The 22,920-nt window shown below is 34.5% G+C and overlaps 1 long non-coding RNA gene across 3 annotated transcripts; it reads right to left on the bottom strand.

The window, feature by feature from the left end:
- Window positions 1-14,245: 14,245 nt before the first annotated feature.
- LOC149249703 (uncharacterized) lies at window positions 14,246-22,001 on the bottom strand. 3 transcript variants are annotated; one of them, XR_016266790.1, is made up of 3 exons: window positions 21,548-22,001; window positions 16,845-16,972; window positions 14,246-14,892 (listed from the first exon to the last, which is right to left on the bottom strand). It is a non-coding gene; the product is annotated as an uncharacterized LOC149249703 (long non-coding RNA). The 3 variants fall into 3 exon arrangements; XR_016266789.1 differs by lacking the exon at window positions 14,246-14,892 and adding an exon at window positions 15,728-16,704; XR_016266788.1 differs by lacking the exon at window positions 14,246-14,892 and having other exon boundaries at window positions 15,728-16,972.
- Window positions 22,002-22,920: the final 919 nt, after the last annotated feature.

Here is a 22,920-nt window from a genome sequence, read left to right as displayed (position 1 = left end):
AGCCATTATTTGTTGCTTCTTTCTTTGTGTCTTTTGGAAAGATGTAACATGTTCTTTTTCTTCCTTCTCCATAAGGCTTCAAGGTAGGGAGTTTTCAATGTGATCTTTATTTCCAGTTGTTGTCACAATCTGGTGTCCCTTTTTCTTTCTTAATTGATCAACTTATCTTTACAGATACAAAGGTGTCTTCTAGTAGGGTACCCTTATTCATCTCCTTCATCATCATCCTATCATAATATGATGTAATACCTGTAACTAAAATCCACACATGATAAGACAACATTAGTCTGATAAACCCCTAGTCTAACATGCTTCATGACACCCACTGATTGAGCTAGAACTAAGTGATTGGCTGGGAGATAGGTTCAGGGATTGTGAAGTTGCACATATTAGGAGGTCATGGGCCAGGTCCAAGCCATATGATGTAATACCTGTAACTAAAATCCACACATGATAAGACAACATCAGTCTGATAAACCCCTAGTCTAACATGCTTCATGACACCCACTGATTGAGCTAGAACTAAGTGATTGGCTGGGAGATAGGTTCAGGGATTGTGAAGTTGTGCATATTAGGAGGTCATGGGCCAGGTCCAAGCCTTAATACTATGTAGTGCATGGTTTAGGTAGGCCAGGGCTAGACAACTGAACAGTTAAGAGGCTCAAGGGATCTGATTGAAGCCTTGAGGCTTAGGGTTTCACACTACATAGTTGTGCAGGGAAAAAGGACTAGGGATTATGTAGTTGCATAATTCAAGAGCTCAATATGGAGGCCTAATGCTTAAGACTATGCAATGCGCAGAGGAGGTTGACTGAAGGAATGGACAACACAGTTCTGGAGCTCAAGGGTTGAGACTCAACACTGAGACTGCATAGTGTGCAGTTTTGGAAGACAAGCACTGTACATTACGTAGTGCAAAGAGGTAAGGTTTAAGCTTGAGGACTAAGGACTAAGGCTCACAACGCGCAGTTCAGGAAGGATAAGTGAGGCCAAGTTGCTCGGGCAAGAACTTTTTTGGATTTGGATAAGTGTGGGATCAGTGAGGCCAAAGTGTACAATGAAAAAACTTAAGCACGATCACACAGTTATAATAATTGATGACACAAAATTTATCACTTAGAACACATGAAAAATATACTTACCTCAATGCGATGACATTGCGATAGCTTTTCCCAAGTGCGACACAAAAGGTACGCTTTGTGACGACAGTGATGACACTTGTGCGACAATTCTTGAAACTTTGGGAATAAGTGTGATACATGTCTACGTGATAATAATAACTCATTCTCACAAATATTACCCCTTGAAACAAACGAAAACTACATGTGTGTGATGTGAAACACTTTCCATGCTCAAAAGATGACACTTGCGACAATAAGAGGAAAGTTCAAATGACACTTCCAAAATGTGAACGACATTAAAAGAAACACATGCTAGAACAAAGTTAGCATGAAAATGACACTTATTAAAGTGAAAATAAGCAAAAGCGACAGTTGTAAACATGAAAGCAACACTTGTGAAAGCGAAGGTGCAAGAGCGACAGTTGGAAAAACTCACCAAAATAGAAGAATAATCACAACCAAAAGTGAGAGATTGTCAATGAAAGTGCACACTAACTATCAATCCAGGTTGAACATTAGACATGCACTGCCTTGATGGACTTGTGCTATGCCTGTTCAGGATTTCTTAAAAGAGTGAGCTCATGAACTTGTTGTGGAATGAGCATGTGTGAGAAAGTGACCGTTTGAAACTTATCGACCAACCATAAAGTGACTATGGAACAAACAATCACAAGATCCACAGTAGGATCCAAAATTCAAGTGTAGGCTAAATTTTGGAGGGTTTTTTTCGTAGTGAAAAGAATTACAGAAGAATTCAAGAAGTCCAAACCACCCACATTTGGTGGAGAAATGAAGAAATTTGAAGGTGCCAAAGCATGGTTGCTTGGAGTGAAGGAGTTCTTAAGAATCCATGGAAATTATGAGAACATGAAGGGAAAGATAGCCACCTATAGCTTGAAAGGGAAAGAAGGCATGTGGTGGAAGACTTGAAGAATTTCAAGGGCATAAGAGAAAAGGAGCTATCTTGGAGTGAATTTGAAAGAATAAAAATAAATATTTATCAGATTGATTTTATGACAGTAAAGAAAATGAATGTTATGACCTAAAAATGGGACAAATGATAGATGAAGAGTACATCAACAAGTTTTTGGAATTGTTGAGATATGTGCATATCTTAAGGATGAGAAGGAAAAATTCCAAAGGTTCATGAGTGGGCTACCTCTAGCATCGAAATATTCAAATAAAACATTGTTATGAGAAATGAAAATGTAGACTAGATCTCTTGGTCGATTTGAAGGAAAGGGGCAACATCAAACTTAAAGGAACAAAGAACATAAATTTGGGTTAGCAGTCAGAAGAGAAGGAAAGAAGTTTTACCAACAATAGCGGTGAGACTCAACAGAGGTTCAATGCTACTAATAAACATCAACCCTCTCAAGTTGTAGGAGAAGAGCGAAAAATTTACAGAAGAGGACCCTATAAGTGCTAGAATTGTAGGGATGACCACTTGAGAAAGGACCGCCCATAAAATAAGTAAGATGGCTCAAGGTTGTACCACATTCAAGAGACCAAGATAGTTTGAGATGTAGCTCTAAATGTTCCTAGAACCTACATAACTATGGAAGATAGGCAATATCATCATCCAACCTTAACTACCGAGAGGGATGGTTAAATGTGGAAGCATAATTATCTTGTTTCCATTGGAAACAATGTCACTAAATTATAAACAATTTCATGTGAAATTTGAGTTAAATTGTTGTGGCTCATTATAGCAAGAAGACTCATGAGACATTGGGAGATGTTAGAACTCATGTATAAGTTGGGTTGTTGTAACTATTGAATTTTTTATGTGTTTGGTGATTTCAAACTTCTTTTAATAGGTGATTTATTATTTTTCCTCCTGATTTGCACTCGTACTGGGCTTACAATCTTTCTTTTTACTGTTGACTTGTGCATGGACATGTTTCATTGTTATGTCCTATATTGTTGTTATGAATTGTTATGAATATTCCATCCTCCTTTATTTTTTCCTTTTATGTCTTGGGTCTCGAGAAATCTGTTGGCATGGATGCAAGATAATGGAACTTTGGGGAACAGATGAATGGGATTTAACAAGGAAAGTAGATCTGAATGAATCCCAATGTAGAATTAAGAGGGTTGTTGGAGATAGGAAGGAAGACCAGGATAATCAAACAGTGACAAAGTATCCATGAGAATGGTTTAGGGGATACTCGCCCAACACTGGCCTTATTAACATATGTAGAGATGTGTTGAGTCCATGAGTATGCTAACAAATGAATCATTTTATGAAATACTAATGTGGTTGATAGGTTGTTATTCAAGGATCATTCTCACAAAAAAGTCAATGAACATGCTTCCAGGCCATATTACAAAGGCCAAATTCATGAATAAAGTGGCTTGTGAGGGTTTGTTTACATTCATTGCAATTTTTCTTATGATGAATCTCATGAGAGGTCATATGTTGTGAGCAGGTCATTGGATTTTTTTTGGGTGAAGTGGATTTAGATGAAAAATCAATAGTGACCCTTGGATGACATTAGAATGCACAAAAAAACACTAGAGGATTACAAGAGAACCACTAAAAAATGGCCAATTGACTAGATTGTATAGCCATTTAGTTGTTGGGTCAGCAACTGTGTGCGTAAAAATAGAATGTAAATGAGTTGCAAATATAATGATCATTATCATTATGGTTGGGTTAAGCATGATTTTCTTTATTTGGGAATAAAAACATCAAGGATGTTGTTCCCCTAAGGGGATGGGTTTATAACAACCCCTGGATAAATTCCCCCCATCCTTATAAATAATTGTAATTACTCAAAAAATGAGAAATGGGACGAATTTCGGTTTGCTTGAGGTGGAAGGTCACTTGAGGTATTGACAAAAAATTGAATGCATCAACCATGGGTTTGATGAGGAGATTAAATAATATTACTGGGTATTTAATTTATCTGCAAAGGCAAGGAAAAGGCCATGTATCCTTCAGCTACAACAACAAGCAAGAAGAAGACAAAAGAATTAAGGGCAACATGGGTTGCGCTGTCCAGGAGTGGGATTGCGTGGAGCCTTGGGAAAGATGGATGGTTTTGTTTGTTAAGCGGCATGAAGAGAGGAGGAGGCAATTTCATTATTGGACAGGTAGGAGTCGTATATTCTTGCAAAACATGTTTTCTTTCATTGATTCTCTCACTCTCACTCGTTGGTGCATGCACAATAGATGAGACCAAGGGAACAATGCTATGAAAAATATTGGGAGGGTTCAAATGTATGCAAGAGAACACCATATGAATTTATTTTTGGGAAAAACCTCTAGTAGAAGAATATCACAAGAGAGGTTTGTTGGGGTAAAAAAATACGGAAAGTAGAGACTGCCTGAGGGTTGAAAAAGACCACCAGAAGCTTGGGATTAAAGAACCTATTGCATTGGGGAGAATCACTTAGTTGACTGTGAGGCTGATGAACCACTAGGGGTTTCCTTGGGGGTTGAAGAACTGGTGTTTGTCTCACTGATGAACCACCTAGAGAGGTGATTCCTTCAGCCTAGAAATAACTTATCCACTGAAGAGAATTTCCTTTAATGTGGCTTCTCATCTCCTAAGAGTGAGTTGGTACTTCTCTATTGTATAGTATCTTGATATGGATGTTAATCCTAGTTGTGAGTTTGGAAGACTAAGTGTAAATATGTGTAGCTGGTGGATGAAGGTGTTGTGACCTTGTGACATCATGTTCAACTAAAGAGGCGGTTTGGTTTCCCTTCCAAAAACACTCCACCTCAAGCACTAGAATTTGGCTTGGCGGTGATAGCTGCAAGCACACACAAGTGGAAATATGTGTAGCTGGTGGATGAAGGTGTCATGACCTTATGAAATCATGTTCAATTGAAGATGGAGGTGATTCCTTCAACCTAAAAATAACTTATCCACTGAAGAAAATTTCCTTTAATGTGGCTTCTCTTCTCCTAACAGTGAGTTGGTACTTCTCTATTGTATAGTATCTTGATATGGATCTTAATCCTAGTTGTCAGTCTCGAAGACTGAGTGGAAATATGTGTAGTTGGTGGATGAAGGTGTTGTGACATTGTGACATCATGTTAAACTAAAGATGCGGTTTGGTTTCCCTTCCAAAAACACCCCACCTCAAGCACTAGAATTTGATTTGGCAGTGATAGTTGCAAGCACACACAAGTGGAAATATGTGTAGCTGGTGGATGAAGGTGTTGTGACCTTGTGACATCATGTTCAACTGAAGATGCAGTTTGGTTTCCCTTCCAAAAACACCCCACCTCAAGCACTATAATTTGGCTTGGCGGTGATAGTTGCACACAAACGCACACACACACACACACATGGACCACACACACTCACTCACACACACACACACACACACACACACACAGACCCCCCCCCCCCCACACACACACACACAATATAGTCATTGAAATGTATTGTGTGTGCGTGTGTGTGGTGTGTGTGACACACACACAGTCATTGAAATGTAAATGGAAAATGCATGAATCCTGCATAAAAAATATCTATCTATATATATATATATATATATATATATATATATATATATATATATACACACACACACACACACACACACACGCATGGTATGCTTGGAGATCGGGGCCAGCCTAATAGTCATGCCGGAACAAAGGCTTAAGCCTTGAGGGTCGAACCCTCACATTATATCACAATGAGTGTGTTGAGTCCCGGGTTTGTTTCATCCTTATGTTCACACCAATCAGAGATTAGTACTAGAGTTTGGGTTTGTCGTACCAAATGGAAGGGTTAATCATGTAACCCATTGTAGTCAGGGACAACAATATGCGTTGGGTAGAGAACTTGGCCCTGAGGGCTAGGTTGTAAGGCCATACAACTGTGCGACGTGACCATAGCCATTTCGGTGGAGTTGGAGACTTGGACCAATAAATAGGTAGTTAGTCTCTACGGCCATAACACATTCATGGGAGGGGGCCATATCCCAATAAATGACGATGATCAAGCATGGGAATTAACAATAATAATATAATAATGTGAGACCCCCCTATGACTTTGGGGGGGAGGGAGTGGGGGTAGTGCTATTGAGCGCCAACCATTGGATCATAAAATGGATGGATAGTTGTCTGATTGATCATTAGAATCATGAGTCACAAAAATGATAATAGAAGCCCCCCCCAACACCCCCCCATGATGTTATTGAAGGGGGGGTAGAACTTTTTCTTCCCATCATCAATCAATCCCTTCAACTCTGTTCAATGGATGGGTAGTGAATAATGTGTGCGGGTCCCTGAAATTACATGTGCATTGTGACCATATGTATAGCTTGGAGCACAGAACCTTATTTAAACATTATGAATGAATGTGCCACATGGAACATTCCAAGTAGGCAAGAGACGTTGAATTCTAAAGGATCACCACCACATGGCAGTGGGATGGCATGCCACGTGAGCACCACATGGAGGCCACGTGGGTGCCACATGGTAGTAAAATTAATAACCCTTTAAAGAGAAATACCTTGAGATATTTTATACACTAGAAAAGTCTCACGAAGATGAGTGTGATGGTAACACGCCTTCTGGGTTTTGAAAGCTTGGAGAAAAGTTGAAAAAAAGCATCATTACCCCATTTCCCTAACTATACTAGGGAATTTGGGTTATCAAAGTGAACACTTCACCGAGGGTAAGTAGGGGTGTTTACAAATGAAAACTAAAGCTTCCATGTCAAAGAAATGTTGCATCTATGAATTGCTAAGAAATCAAAGGAGAACAGATCAAAGAAAGGAAGTAGATACTAGAATTAACACTGGTGTTAGTGTGATGTTTTTAAATAAAGAGCCATAAATCTAAGTTTGAAAATGAATGAAAGGGGGATCTGAGTGGCTGAAGAAAGTTGATGTTTGCAGATCAAGGGATTAGAGTCTCCTTCATGTTGGTGCCTATAAATATCGAGGGGTTGGTGCCTCTAGCATGTTGGTGCTTGCAAAACAGTGGGAGTTGGTGCTTGCAAAGAAGAGGCGGTTGATGCCTCATGTAGATTGGAGCCTACAAAATTTGATGTAAATTGAAGTTGGTGCTTGCAGTTATATTATAATTAAAAAAAAAATTGTGGTTTTCTCTTGTATTGATTTCTACATAAATATATCGTGTTTAAGCTTTGTGTGATAGGTGCATTGATGTATTGTTGAATGTGTTTGATTGACTAAATAATTATTAAAATTATTAAAATATTGATTCAACCCCCCTTTGAATATTTTCTCGATTTCCAAAATTTACTTTTGGGATATAATATTCCTACCATTATTGCATTTACATATTATTCATATGGATATGAAGTCTAGCAATACCCTATTGGACACATAAGTGATTAGCATAAAAGTTGGTTTCGTAGTTCCCTGTTATCTAGTAATAAAATATAGGATAGTTGCTTATTTCATAATAGAGTTATAACACACTGACTTTTATTAGATGACAAGGGTAATAAAATGAGTAAATCCATTGAAAATATCATAAAGTCCCCCTAAAAAATATATTTGGAGAAGTTCTCACTGTCAAGTTATTCTTTGGTATCCCATGAAGGTAAAGGTTAAATCTTCCCTTGGAGAATGATGGTAGATGATAATTGAGATATACAATAGAACCTTAAAAAATGATTTATGGGTGGACTAATGATTAGAAACAAAATAGCTACCAAGATAAGTCGCAATGTTAGCAATAAATAGAATTGTACAAAGGTTTAAAAAAAGATTGATTGGGTAGTTAAAAGGAATTTCAAGATTAATATTTCATTATAAACAAAAGGAGGGAATACGATATTGAATAGGTTTAGCCACCTATGGAAAAGCAATAATCAATGAAATAATTGGTAAGTTTTTGTTAGAAACACATGATATAGGGAGAATATGGAAATAGAATCATGTCCTATTAGATCCCACATCAAACCATTGGCCATTAGACCTTCATATACTATGAAATTATACAGCAAGATTTTTTTTCCTTCAAATTTTAGGAAATGACATGAAAATTTGGTTAAGTCTTTCAAATGTGTAAGATGATATGAAAAATTGAGATAAGGGGCCAAAACATGCATAGAAAATGTACACTATATAACAAATTAAGTGAAATATAAGGAAAGGTTCAAGAGGGAGTTTGTATGAGACATGGTAGTAGAGAAAATCTAGACTGAGTTAGGAGAGAAATTTGTTTGCATTAGAGGAAACTTTAAACTAAAAGTAGCCTCCTAGAGAAAAATAATAAAATAAGAGTTATGAGTTTTGGAGGGAAAAGAACAAACCAAATTTTTTTAATTGTATTTTTAGCATATTTCCTTATAGATTGACTCAAATTTCAAGTGTAGACACTCGTTGGATGCAAAATTAAACTCCACATCCAATGAGCACCCATCATGCATACTTTTGAGAAGACCGGCATTGATAAAAAAATGAAGATACATTAAAAAGTGTACATGTTGGGTACTCGTTGGATGTGTAGTTTAATTCTCCTAATGAGTAAATGACCAACTATGCTCTTATTTTGAAGACAATAAGACCAGTTGTACCGATATAGAAGGACTAGGACAATATGACCAATAGAATGCATCTTTCCTATATCTTCCCCAAATTACATGATTGTCTATATTGCTCATTTCTTAATGGTTCATGTTTTCATGTTTTTCCATTAGTTTAGAGTAATAAAAAATTGACAATTTTTTAGAGTATTTCAAATGATATGATTATGATACCTTAGATATCCCATCAACCTATTGTCTCCTTGAGGCTGACCAACATCTTGAAGACATATTTGAAGGTGCCAAACTAAGCCATAGACCACACCTCATCAAAGAAATGGACTAACTAACTTAAGAAGGATAAATCATTGGTTGGGCACTCTCCACAACAATTCTATTATTGGTGGTATGTACTTCAGGATCAAGTAACCAAAGCACCATGTGTGCATTGAGAATTCTTAGATCATCGCTAGGGTTGATCATTTCCATCAATGGAAACGTAGAGAAGCCATTGATATTGAGAAGCAATCTAAACCTCAAATCGAGATGATGGTTGGAAATTAAGCAAGAACTGGAAGCCATTGATATTGAGAAGCAATCTAAACCTCAAATCGAGATGATGGTTGGAAATTAAGCAAGAACTCGACTCATGCCCTCTCATTGTGATAGTTACCCTTCTTCTTCTTTTTAATGTTAATGTTAAAGTTATTATTTTTATTATTGGATTGTAGATTTCTGTGGTTTGGTTTTTTAGAATCTAAACTCGGATAATCCACAGTTTTCATTTTTGCTTTGTCGACGTTTAGAGTCTAGACCAAGACTCATCATCAGGACTTGATTTACAAAGGAGAGAGAACAGTATTGATAAATAAGGTTGTGGTTGAGATGTCAAGAATGTGAGCTCTTTTTAAGGCTCTTTTTTAATTTTATTTATTTATTTATTATTCATGGATAATTATTATAGTTATATATTAATTGCTTTTTAAGTGAATTATTTATGTAATAAGTTTCTTATTATATTTTATTTAATAAAATGATGATTTTGTTTATATTTGTTTAATTTTTACAAGTTTCTTAATTACTAAGGAATATGTTGTTAATGTATTATAAAAAGTGATATATGTTGCAGATGATTTTAATATTTTAATATTCTTATAATTTTCTGATATATTAAAGTTATTTTTAATTTTATTTATTATACATGAATATACTTATTATACTTGTTTATTAATTGCTTGAGTTTTTTTATTAAATTTTATTTACTAAATAATTTATCATAATGATTTGTTTTAACTAATTGTAATTTTTATAATAATTTTCTTTTGTTTATTTTTATTTAATTTATTTAATTCATGCAAGATTTTTAGGAGGTTAATGAATTATTAATGATGAGTTTTTAAGCTTAAAAGCTAGATAGTGTATTATACAAAGTTTTAAGGTTAGGGGAAGAGCCGATTCGATCTAAAGAAGGGAGGATAAGAAGAAAAAAAGAAGAAAAAGGAGGGTCAATTTACTCTATGGGGGTGAGGAGAGAGGTCCAATTCCTACTAATTTCCAAGCCTCCATCTCTGTTGAGGTTATGCGGGTGTTTTATGATCTCAAGAGCTTCTCGGACTTTTCGTTTGAAATAGTGTTTTTCATTAGCAATGACTTTTGTGTTTTCAAGGCATATATGGTGGTTTGTCTTACCAGCATGTTCCGCCAAGGCTAAGGAATGTGTTCTTTCCCTACGGATATCTGCACTATGTTCTTTTAGCCTGATACTGACTGATCTACCAGTTTCCCCAATATATTGTTCTCCACAGGAGCAACTGATAATATAAACACCTTTTTGCTGGAGATGTTCTGGGTTGTCTTTGACTGATTTCATTCTTTGTCTAATAGTTGTCAAGGGTTTGAATGAGGTTTTGATATTCTTTTTTAAGAGAATTTTGGCTAGTTTGTCAGTTACACCCTGAATATACGGAAGGTGGGCACTAGTAGCTGGGGGATTGTTAGATTTGTTTTTATTGTTTCCAGATTTGGCTTTTTTAATGGCTTTGAAGATATCTTTATTCTTGTATCCTAGTTTGGAAAATTCTCTTTTTAAGTAGGTGATTTCTTCATAGGTGTGGCTCTCATCTGAAATTCTACACGCTCTAGTGAAGAGGGTTTCAAGAACCCCCATTTTTTGGGCTAGGTGGTGGTGGGAATCTGCGTGGAGATAATTATCAGTGTGTGCCTTTTTCCTGAACACTTTGTGACCTATAGAACCATCCTTGTTTCTAATGAGGAGGATGTCTAGGAAAGAGATGCAATTATTCTCTTCAATTTCCATTGTAAATTTGATGTCCTTGGAAATGCTATTGAGATGGTTTAAAAAGTTTTTTAGTTCGTCCTCCCCATGGGGCCAATCCACACTGGTGTCATCCATGAACTTGATCCAAAACTTAGGATTTAATGGATAGGCGTCAAGAGCCTTCTTTTCAAACTTTTCCATGAAGAGATTGGCTACAATAGGTGAAAGGGGTGATCCCATAGCCACTCATAATGTTTGCTCAAAAATATCCCCTTGAGGTTATTATTGTTATTTATTTATTTATTTAAATTTTTTTAGGTTATTATTATTATTTTTATTACCATTAATGTTATTATTATTTGTTTTTATTATTTTATTATTATTTATCTAGTTATTGCTATTATTATAATTAATTTTATTACCATTAATGTTATTATTATTTTTTATTTTATATATATATATATATATATATATATATATATATATATATATATATATATTAAGGTTATTATTATTTCTTTTTTTATTTTTATTATTATATTTATTTAGTTATTTATTTATTTATTTTTAATTTTGGAATTTATTATTATAAACTAAATTTAAGATATAATTTAATTAATTTTTTAACTAATTTTTTTAATATTTTTTCTCCTTAACTATTTCTTAACCTAACAACGAGTTTTGAATGGCTAGTTCCTAACGGCTACCTCAAGACCCAGATACTTCTCTGCTATTTAATTTTTTGTTAAGACTGTTTTTCTCACCATTTGTCCTGAGGATGAACCACATTAGTTGGTACGAAACGTCAACCCATTCTATAACATGTGATTAATTCGGAAGACATACTAATTATCGATATGGATCACAAAAGTTTGAGATCTAACTCATAAATTTTAATATCCCATTTCTTACTCCCTTTATGTCAATTGAGATTAAGTTCAACCTTAGTTTTTGACCTAACAATGGTTTATGTAGTAAGGAAGTTAGCCAAATTAAAGTAAGCATCTAAGCCTAAGATCTAATAAACAAACCTATTTATTTGCAAGCACTCCTTCCCATTTCATTAAAAAAAAAAAAAAAAATTAGATAGAGAAAATGTTGTTCTAGAAGCCTCAATGATGAAAGTCAAAGTAGTAGGAACCCCCTTAGGAGTTTATGATGAAACAAGCCAAATTGTTGATAAATACACAACACATCTCACTCAAAACTTTAAGTTCATATATTTAATGGGTAAAAGTGGTGGAAGGCATCTTGCTTATTGGAATAAAGAGCTTCGAACCCAAAGTACTAAATAAGTTAGCTCCCAACTCCATAAAAGAAATAAGTCCAATTGAGATTTCCCTTGCCATATAATGATAGTAAATATTATTTGATTACTAAAATATTTTAAAATCTTGTTATACTCTAGCTTAAACATATTACGGAAGAAATATTCCATTTAGAAAAATTTTGTTATAGTTTCTCTATCAAACTTATTGAACAATTTGTTGGGGCACCCATTTGCCTAGTTAGATGAATTTTTTAAATACTATTCTACAATTGAATGAAGCTTTGTAAGGCATTTCACTGCTGGAATGAGTACGTCACCTTGATAAATTTCATTCATATCAAAAAATGCCAAGGAAAAAATAGGCCTATCCATATGAAATATCCCAACCAAGACTAGTAAGTTCATAGTCCCAACCAAATCATTAACTAAACAAAACCTGCACTAGGAAACAACTAAGATGAGAAGGTGTTGAAGAAAATGTACAACACTAACCTCACTAAACAAGAAGCTAACACAACTAGACAAGTTCAAAATATTAGTAAGAAGGAAAAAAATGACCTTACCAACTATGCCTTAATTATCTTTGTAAAATTACATGTTTGGAAAATCATGCACACCTCCATCAACATTCACAATATGATACTCCTCCCAACGCTTAAGAACAATATAATGGATAACAATTTCAAAATATCAACAATCTCCCATTTTTCTCTTGGTAAATTATAATGTGGATATATCCTTAAAACTAAATAATGACATAGAAATTAAAACTACTCTAGTTCTTCCACGTCTTTTAATACAAATGATAAGAAATAAGAAAATCAACTCATCCTCTAACTTGAGCCTTTCTATTCCCAAAGAATGAATATATTAAACTATATCGAAATTTTAATAGAGACGAATACTTAATAAGTTTCCTACATATATAATGACCCAATTTAAAATGAAATAGTTCAATTTTATAAAGATAAATTAAAACAAAAACAAAAACATTTGTTCTTTTTCCTCATGGGCAAGTCAATCCAAGAATTATGTACACCAAAGATTAAAAAATGGTTTAAAAAAAAATATTGTTCATGCACTACTATGTGGAAGTGGATGAATGCTTCCTATGAGATAAAAGTTGTTATCTCTACATTGAAATTAAATTTCTTTGCTGAAGATGGATGATTTGGGCCAGATATAGCAAGGTTAATAGGATTATATGGAATTACTTTTATATTTCTTACATATTTATAAATCTACTAATTTGACCAATGACATTAAGTCAAAATACTAAACATTGTGATTAAAAGAGAGCAATATAATGATTTAAAAAAAAGGATGAGATCAATAGTTTTATAAATCTTGATATTAATATAAACCAAACCCAATTAGAATTTAAGAAAACTAGAAACTACCAAATATTAGAGTTGGGACTAAGTTACCAAACCCAATAAAAAAATCAGAATTTAAGAAAACTAAAATCTATCAAATACTAGATTTCAGGCTAAGTTACCAAACCCAATCAAAATTAAGAGAACTAGAGGCCAGATTTGAATCTGATTACATTTTAAAATGTATATAAAAAAGCTGAATAGATTGTATAAATTCGACTAAAGCCACTTGAAATTAGTTTCAAACTTATAACATTTAATCTTGAAATGATTGTATGAATATCCCTAAGAAAAAGAGATCAATAGATTACAAGTAAAAAAACGACCACCCTATGTATATCCCAAAGATAAGATATTCTTTTACTTGATAACAAAATAGAGAATGGAAAAGTAAACTGATAATTGTTTCAAGGATGCAATTATAGCCATTTATATAGATTATAAATAAGCAACCATTTATATATAGATTGGCCAATTACATTCAAAAATCCATGTTTTAAGTGACCTGTATGATGAAGTTTCAAAAATAGCCAATTGATTTATTAGAAAAGTTAACTAATATATTAAAAGGTTTAGACAAAACTAAAAATTAACGGTCAACGTAAGTCATAAAAGGTTTTTAGAATCCGAAACAACTTTAGAATGCAAGCAGACAATTTTATTATGCTTTGAGTGCATTACAAACCCATGAAATAAGGTCGGGCATGCGCTATGGAGTTTCTCGATCCGACAGCCTACCCTACTCCACACTTTTGAAATCTATTCTGAGAAACAAAGTTGTCAACATATCTATCTGTTTTTTAAGCAAAGTATAAGGTAATGTCTAAAGAATTTAATAGTTGAATAAATGATAACAACATATGTATTAGAAGTCTGCTATATGCAGGGTCACATAAGTTTTGATGTAATGGTAAGGGGCAAGGGCTATAATTGCATTTTCTTTCCTCTCATTTGCTTTAAACAGATTGGAAAAAGTTATCTTGAATTGTCCATGGTGACAACACAGTAGCAGGTACTTTAAAACATATCAAAATCACTACAGACAAAACTGCTCACAAATGTAAAAGGCACACAGTTCGAGTGCAACAACAACGAAAATATTGCTAGGGTCTGTGCCATCAAACGGAACCAGTGAGACCATTCTCCTCTTCTTTAAGGTACTTTTCATCGTCTTCTTCGTCAGTGACTTTCGATTGAAGCCGACCTCCAGTCTCACAAAAGAAATATAAGTTTTATTTCTTAAATTTTGGTCCAATCTATCTTTCTATATAGGTTCCAAATATGCAGAAAACTCGCCTCTCGCTGGTTTTTTCTATCTTTTGCTGCTTATCCCTATTTTTTGAAGAAGAAACTTCAATCACTTTTTTGCTCTGTTATTCTGAAAGGAACAAAAACGTTTATTACAGAAGAGTTAAACATTACTACTCCGAGCTTTCTTCTCTCACTTAACCCCATGGCACATTCAAGAGTTCCAATGAATGATATAATTTGGATAGAACATGAAAACATTCACTTCCATAGTTGCGGGGGAGCGACCCCCCTCGCTCCCGCTCCCAACCTACGTCTGGGCAGGAGCGACTCGGGAGCGGGTCGGGAGCGCGCTCCTGAAATCGCTCCCCTCCTTCACTCCCGCTTCCCATCCGTGCTCCGGGCCGGAGCGACTCGGGAGCGGGTCGGGAGCGCCCTCCCGAAATCGCTCTGGGCGGGAGCGACTCGGGAGTGGGTCGGGAGCGCGCTCCTGAAATCGCTCCCCTCCTTCACTCCCGCTCCCAATCCGCGCTCCGGGCCGGAGCGACTCGGGAGCGAAATTTTTTTTAGGGAGCGCGCTCTCGAAATCGCTCCCTAAAAAAAATTTCGCTCCTTGCCTTTTCGGGAGCGTTTTGCCTTTTTTGAATTTTTTTTTGTAGTAATGTTCGAAATGCAATTCTTTTGAAAGAAACAAATAGTTTTTGAGCGACGCAGCTTAATGATCAAGTCTAGGCCCTAGTATTGATATGCTATTCATGGTAATGTTAATTCTTTAATTTTCATTTTCATCCTTTTACTTAAATTTTTAACATTACCATGAAATGACTCAGGATGTTTGAGAGTGGTTTCGTCCTCATTGGATTTCACATGGAGAAAGTAGAATTTTAGATTTCATTCAAAATCCAGCAGACTTATTAGTTTTTCAGGATTTCAGGATTGGGGGATTGCAATGTTTCCATTGAATATTGTCATGTATTAGGGTATGGAACTCGTATTTAATCAAGAGTACCAATCCCTCTATGTACCTTGATGTTAGTGACATTGGTTGTCGAACTCCTCTATCATGACCCTTCTAAAAATGTAGACTTGACATGCTATGCTTTTTCTATCTTATGTTAATGCTTAAAGGGTGATATTAATGACAAAGATCCCTATACAATACAAAGGTAATGACAAAGATACCTCTGGATATTAATGCTTGGAGGGTGATATTAATGACAAAGATCCTGATTTCGCAACAAGACTAAAAAATTAGACATTTCTCGTGGTGGCAAGAGGCCCAAGCATAAGAAATAGATAATAGATTTACTTCTCTTTTCTAGTTTCTAGTAGCTTTTATAACTATTGACTCTTTCATATTTATTATGATATTTTTCTAAACAATATATGACAATTTAAGTTTGAAGTTGGCAATTATAACTCATTAGTAATGAATTATGAATATGATGCTTCATGAAAGTTGTTTCATTTCATTTCATTTTATAACATTTCATTTCATGTTAGATATTATTTGTTGTAATGGTTACACTTAGCTTACAAGTACAACTTTGGTGATCAATGATGATAAATGTTATATATTGAATTTTGAAAGCTTGAAACTTTAAGATTGATGAATCATGAGATTCAATATGTTGTATGTTACTATGTTACTAACTTGCGGACGTGGTTGATGAAGATTATAACTTCTAGATGATTGTTGTTATATGGTTCAATCTATGCTTTTTTACGTTTTTTATATCTAATTCATCATTCTACATGTTTTTGTTGACATATATGTATCAAAAATTAAAAAATATAAAATATCTATATATCTATATATATATATATATATATATTTAAAAAATTCTCCAGAATTCGCTCCCAAACCAGGAGCTTCTGAAAATGGTCACTCCCGCTCCCGTTTTCGCTCCCCTCTCCCGCTCCCAAGTAACATGGTTCACTTCTATAGCAATAGCAGACGTTAACTTAAACTCATACCGGAGGAGAGCTTTTAGCCTATCCATGATGTATAACTCCATGATCTGTAACTCCTAACTATTATGTAGCTGCACAGGTATTACAAGCGAAAACAATTCAAATTACCTTGTCTGCATCAATTGCAGCAACAGTTAAGCCAGGACTTCTAAAAGCTCCTTCTTTAGGTTAAAAAAATCTTTTAACCTTTTCTTTTCACGCTTTGCAACCTCTACATTCATTAGTTTTTGCTGGACCTGCAAAATCCAAAAATAAAATCCATTGACTTATTAAAATATTAAGTCCGCACACAGAGAAAACGAAGCAAAAACTGTGTAAAGCAGAGATAAGTAGAGGGTTCTTTATCTCCCCTCGCTAAAGCTTCACACAAAAGAGAGGGCTGATATGGGTCCGGGGAAGCTTTAACAAAGAATTTCATGTTAGTAATCACATAGAGAGGACTAATATAGGTTCGGGGAAGATTTCAATTGGCAATTTCATGTGAATAATTGAACAATTTCAGCAACAAGAATTTACTGGAAAAGGCTCCTCAAATGTAACCTATGAGAACTCAACCTATTAAAGCTTTCATTTTGATATTCAATCCCAATATCATGGGTTGTCTTAAATTCGATGGTGCTGCCAAACAAAACCTGCTCAAGGGAGCCAATGGGGAATAGCGACGAAGGATAATTAAGACAGACTGATCGACACATAGGTAATGAGGATAAGTCCTCTCAGGATCAGTAAGAGAAAATCATAACTTTACTAACAGGTTTGTCTCTGCAAGAAGCTTAAAAGAGGCAAGCTGCTAATCTAAGAAGAGTCAGCTCTCACTGTTAATCTTATTAATGAGCTGTCGAACATAACTAACATGAGGATGCAAGGTTTGTCGGAGAAAGAAAATTATTTGAATTTATTTTTATCAGAAAACCGGTACCGCAATTATTTGTTATATTTTTTTGAAGTTTTTTTGGGATATTTTCGGGTTGAATTTGTTCAAAATTGATTAAAATCACAAATTAAATGGTGAACTTTCTACCCTCTAATTGATCCAAAAATTGGTCAAAATGCTAATATATTTAAAAAAAATTAAGATTTTTTTTAAAAGGCTGAAAATAAAATAATGTAGTCAATAAAATGATCAAATTGGACCCAAGCTTTATGCTGTGACATCTACCTATTACTGAACACAGTGATTGGAACCCAGGACTATCTGACCATTGAATATTAATTATAATATTTAGGTTGATGGGAATTCCAATAATAATTTAATATTTAGGGAGATCAGATTTAGTTTACATCTTATCATCATACAATAACACAGCTTTTCGTAGAAGGTACTTAATTTCAGTAAAATCATTGAGCCGAACGCGTATTTGAACCATTGAGAGGAACAAGTCTTTACAGTTGCAAAGGACACAAGGGACAACATAAAAGATTTGAAATTGAAGTCTTGACAGAGATCCAATAGAAAAAATGATTCGAATAATAATTTAATAATTGGGGAAATCGAATTTAGTTTACATCTTATCAGGATAAATAGAAACAATAACACAACTCTTTTTAGCAGGTACTTAATTTCAGTAAAATCATTGAGCAGAACACGTCTTTGAACTATTGAGAGGAACAAGTCTTTACAGTTGCAAAGGACACAAGGGACAATAGAAAAGATTTGAAGTCTCGACAGAGATCCAATAGAAAAAATGATTCGAATAATAATTTAATATTTGGGGAGATCGGAGTTAGTTTACATCTTATCAGGATAAATAGAAGCAATAATACAACTTTTTATAGCAGGTACTTAATTTCAGTAAAATCATTGAGCAGAACGCGTCTTTGAACTATTGAGAGGAACAAGTGTTTACGGTTGCAAAGGAGACAAGGGACAACAGAAAAGATTTGAAGTCTTAACAGAGATCTAATAGAGGAAATGAGTGAGGTAAATTAAAAACAATTGATCATATCAAAATGATTGACCGACACTCTATATATATGTGCTGCCAAAGAAAACCTGCTCAAGGGAGCCAATAGGGAATAGTGACGAAGGGTAATTAAGACAGACTGATCGACACATATGCAATGAGATAAGTCCTGTCAGGAGCAATAAGAGAAAATCATAACTTTACTAACGGGTTTGTCTGTGCAAGAAGCTTAAAAGAGGCAAGCTGCTAATATAAAAGACTCAGCTCTCACTGTTAATCTTATTAATGAGCTGTCGAACATAACTAACATGAGGATGCAAGGTTTGTCGGAGAAAAAAAATGATTTGAATTTATTTTTATCAGAAAACAGGTACCGCAACATATTTGTTATACTTTTTTGGCATATTTTCTGGTGGAATTTCTTCAAAATCTATTGAAATCACAAATTGAATTATGAACTTTCTACCATCTAAGTGATCCAAAAGTTTTTCAAAAAGCTAATACATTTAAAAAAAATAAGATTTTTTGGGGCCAAATTGGAGCCAAAAACATCAAAACATATAAACACCTTTAAAAAAAAGAGCTGAAAATAAAATGTAGTAAATAAAATGATCAAATTGGACCCAAGCTTTATACTGTAACATCTACCTATTACTGAACACAGTGATTGGAATCCAGGACTGTCAGACCATTGAATATTAATTATAATATTTAGGTCGATGGGAAATCGAATAATAATTAATATTTGGGGACATCGGATTTAGTTCACGTCTTATCATGATACAATAACACAACTTTTCATAGCAGGTACATAATTTCAGTAAAATCATTGAGTAGAATGCGTCTTTGAACTATTGAGAGGCACAAGTCTTTACAGTTGCAAAGGACACAAGGGATAACATAAAAAATTTGAAGTCTTGACAGAGATCCAATAGAAAAAATGATTCGAATAATAATTTAATAGTTGGGGAGATCGGATTTAGTTTACATCTTATCAGGATAAATAGAAACAATAACACAACTTTTTATAGCAGGTACTTAATTTCAGTAAAATCATTGAGCAAAACGCGTCTTTGAACCATTGAGAGGAACAAGTGTTTACTGTTGCAATGGACACAAGGGACAATAGAATAGATTTTAAGTCTTGACAAAGATCCAATAGAAAAAGTGATTCGAATAATAACTTAATATTTGTGGAGATCGGATTTAGTTTACATCTTATCAGGATAAATAGAAACAACAACACAACTTTTTATAGCAGGTACTTAATTTCAGTAAAATCATTGAGCAGAACGCGTCTTTGAACTATGGAGAGGAACAAGTGTTTACATTTGCAAAGCGTTAGACCGGAGCATACATAACACACAGCAGATTTATACTCAGAGATTTAGAAAGAAAAAAACAGAATAATTCACAGAGACAGAGAAATGGAGAAACAACAAGATTACTTAGTGAGAAACAGCGGAATAGAACAATCATTGGAGAACAGAAATCACTTTGCATTACATAACAGGCTTGGGTCTTGGCTTGCATTCCTCGGCCAGAGAAATTACAAATTTATGGAGGCAGAAGAAGGATCTAGAATTCTGTATGTGATTCAGATAGAGATCTGGAATGATCTAGAAACTAATGGCAGTGTAAAAAGATCTAGAATCCTGGAGATCTAGAAACTAATGGGGGTGTGGAGATCAATGCTCCCCGTGTGTTTCGTGGCATGTGCTTAAATCTAGTGATGTCTCTGTTTACTAACACCTGCGGGTTTTGGTGTAACGACAATCGTGTCTCCAACAAGTGGTATCAAAGCCAGAGGTCTTGAGTCCGAAACACACCGGGCTCGTGTTGGGGGGAGATTGTTGGCTCCCCGTTAATGGCGGTGTAGAAGGTCAACGCTCCCCGTTTGTTTCGTGGCATTGTGCGCCATTTGTTTCGTGGCAATGTGCGCCATTTGTTTCGTGGCATTGTGCGCTATTTGTTTCGTGGCATGGTGCGTGTAGGTCAACGCTCAACGCTCCCCGTTTGTTTCGTGGCATTGTGCGCCATTTGTTTCGTGGCATTGTGCGTGTAGATCAACGCTCTAGCGATGTGTCTGTTTACTAACACCTGCAGATTTTGGTGTAATGGCAATCATGTCTCCAACACAAAAGATACAAAGAACAACAGAAAAGATTTTGACGTCTTAGCAGAGATCTAATAGAGGAAATGAATGAGGTAAATTAAAAACAATTTATTTTATCAAAATGATTGACCAACACTCTATATATATGTTTTCCGGTTAAAGTTAGCTTAGGCTAAAACCAGCTCCTCTATTGGATGAAAAAATTTAGTAGTAAAGCACAACCTTTTATAGCATATACTTAATTTCAGTAAGATAAATGAGCCGGACGAATCTTTAAATTATTAAAATGATTTAGTGTTTACAGTTGCAAAGGAGACAAGCGACAACGGAGGGGATTTTAAGTCTCGACGGAGATCTAATAGAAAAAACGGAAAAATGAGCGAGGATAAATTAAAAACCACTGAACATTATATTTTTTAATATTTTTGTTAATTAAGTTTAGTCTAGCAATATTAAAAAATATTTTTGTTAATTAAGTTTAGTCTAGGCTAAGGCTAGGATTCATGAGATGCGATTACGAAGATTGGGCAAAGTTCGGCCAAGGATGCCCCTTGATAATTTAATTTCTCAAAAATTTAAACCTAAAGATTTTAATTCAACTCTTCCTATAAGATTTTAAACCTAAAGATCGATGCTATACTTGATCCAATGCTATACTGGTTCTAAAAAACCTAAAGATCAATGCTATGCTAGATCCATTGCTATACTGGTTCTGAAAAACGAGAAATGAAAGATGAGAAATCTTTATCTTATCAACTATAGATCCTTTCAGTGAAATCAATTGTACTTACTAGTGAAATTAGTCTCGGCCTCGTCACGGGTGCAATCATCCTGATCGTTGGCGGGGTTGGAGGCATTTATGGTCTCATTGTCTTAATCATCGTCTCCATGTAGCACGGCACGGGTTACAGGTTCGACTTCTTCCTGGTCCTCTTCCTTCTTCATCTTCGTCGCGGCACGATTCTTGATTCCCTGGTTTTTCCTCGGAGGAGGCGAGGTCGTCAGTAAATTTTTCGCGTACTGGCCCATGGCTCAGATCTTCTCTAACTCGGATGATTGATCCGAGAACCAGATCGAAAGCTGTACACAGACTGCAAAGAAATCATTGAGTAGCAAGGGTTTTGGAAATTAATTAAATATTATTTCTATTCTCGGTTCGCTTTCAACGCCGTGAGTGGCTTTCTAACTCGGATGATTGATCCGAGAACCAGATCGAAAGCTGTACACAGACTGCAAAGAAATCATTGAGTAGCAAGGGTTTTGAAAATTAATTAAATATTATTTCTATTCTCGGTTCGCTTTCGACGCCGTGAGTGGTTTTCAGTGATAGGGAAAAGAATTTAACTGTATTATTTCTATTCTCGGTTCGCTTTCGACGCCGTGAGTGGTTTTCAGTGATAGGGAAAAGAATTTAACGTCCTTTTTTTTCATTTTTCATGTTCACCTTACTACGGATGGGCAACTTTTTACTACTTTTGCATTCTATTCACCCAATCGTTGAGTGTAGAGTCTGACAGGTTGCAAAAGTCGCTCTTTTAACTTTTTAATATTCATGTGTGGCTATATGGAATTTTTTACCATTTTTTGCATCATTTTCACCTTTTCGTGGAATGTACAGCCCAATGGTATGCAGAACTCCTTAATTTTTTAATATTCATTTGGTGTCCTTAATTTTTTAATATTTATTTGTGACGCTCCTGATGTTAATTTATAAATTTTATATTTATACAAATGTAAAATTAGATAAAAGGTATATTTTATTAATTTTTAAAAATGTATTAAAAGGTGTAAAAGATTAAAGCATAGACATATATAAAATATTTGTGTAGTTTAATTAATACGCTTTTTATTTTAGTTTATTTTTGCCCAAAACCACTATGCTTAAGAAATATAAGTTTTTATTGGTTTAATTTGCCAATTTTGAATGCATTAAAAGTTTTTTTTAGGTTTTAAATTTATTTATGTATTCAAAATTACATTTTATATCATAGCAAATTATAATCTTGTTCAAAAGTTTATTGCCCAATTTTAATTTAATTAAATTGCACTTAAAATATATAGTGTTATATTGAAATGAATTATAATATTTTTTAATAATTAATATATATATATATATATATATATATATATATATATATATATAATAAATACATTTTGAGTCGAT

The sequence above is a fragment of the Pinus tabuliformis genome, chromosome 7 (assembly GCF_031772625.1).
Source record: "Pinus tabuliformis cultivar Carrire ecotype Pingquan chromosome 7, CPIR1, whole genome shotgun sequence".
In the NCBI taxonomy this organism is placed as follows: domain Eukaryota; kingdom Viridiplantae; phylum Streptophyta; class Pinopsida; order Pinales; family Pinaceae; genus Pinus; species Pinus tabuliformis.
This window is presented reverse-complemented; position numbering and strand designations above follow the sequence as displayed.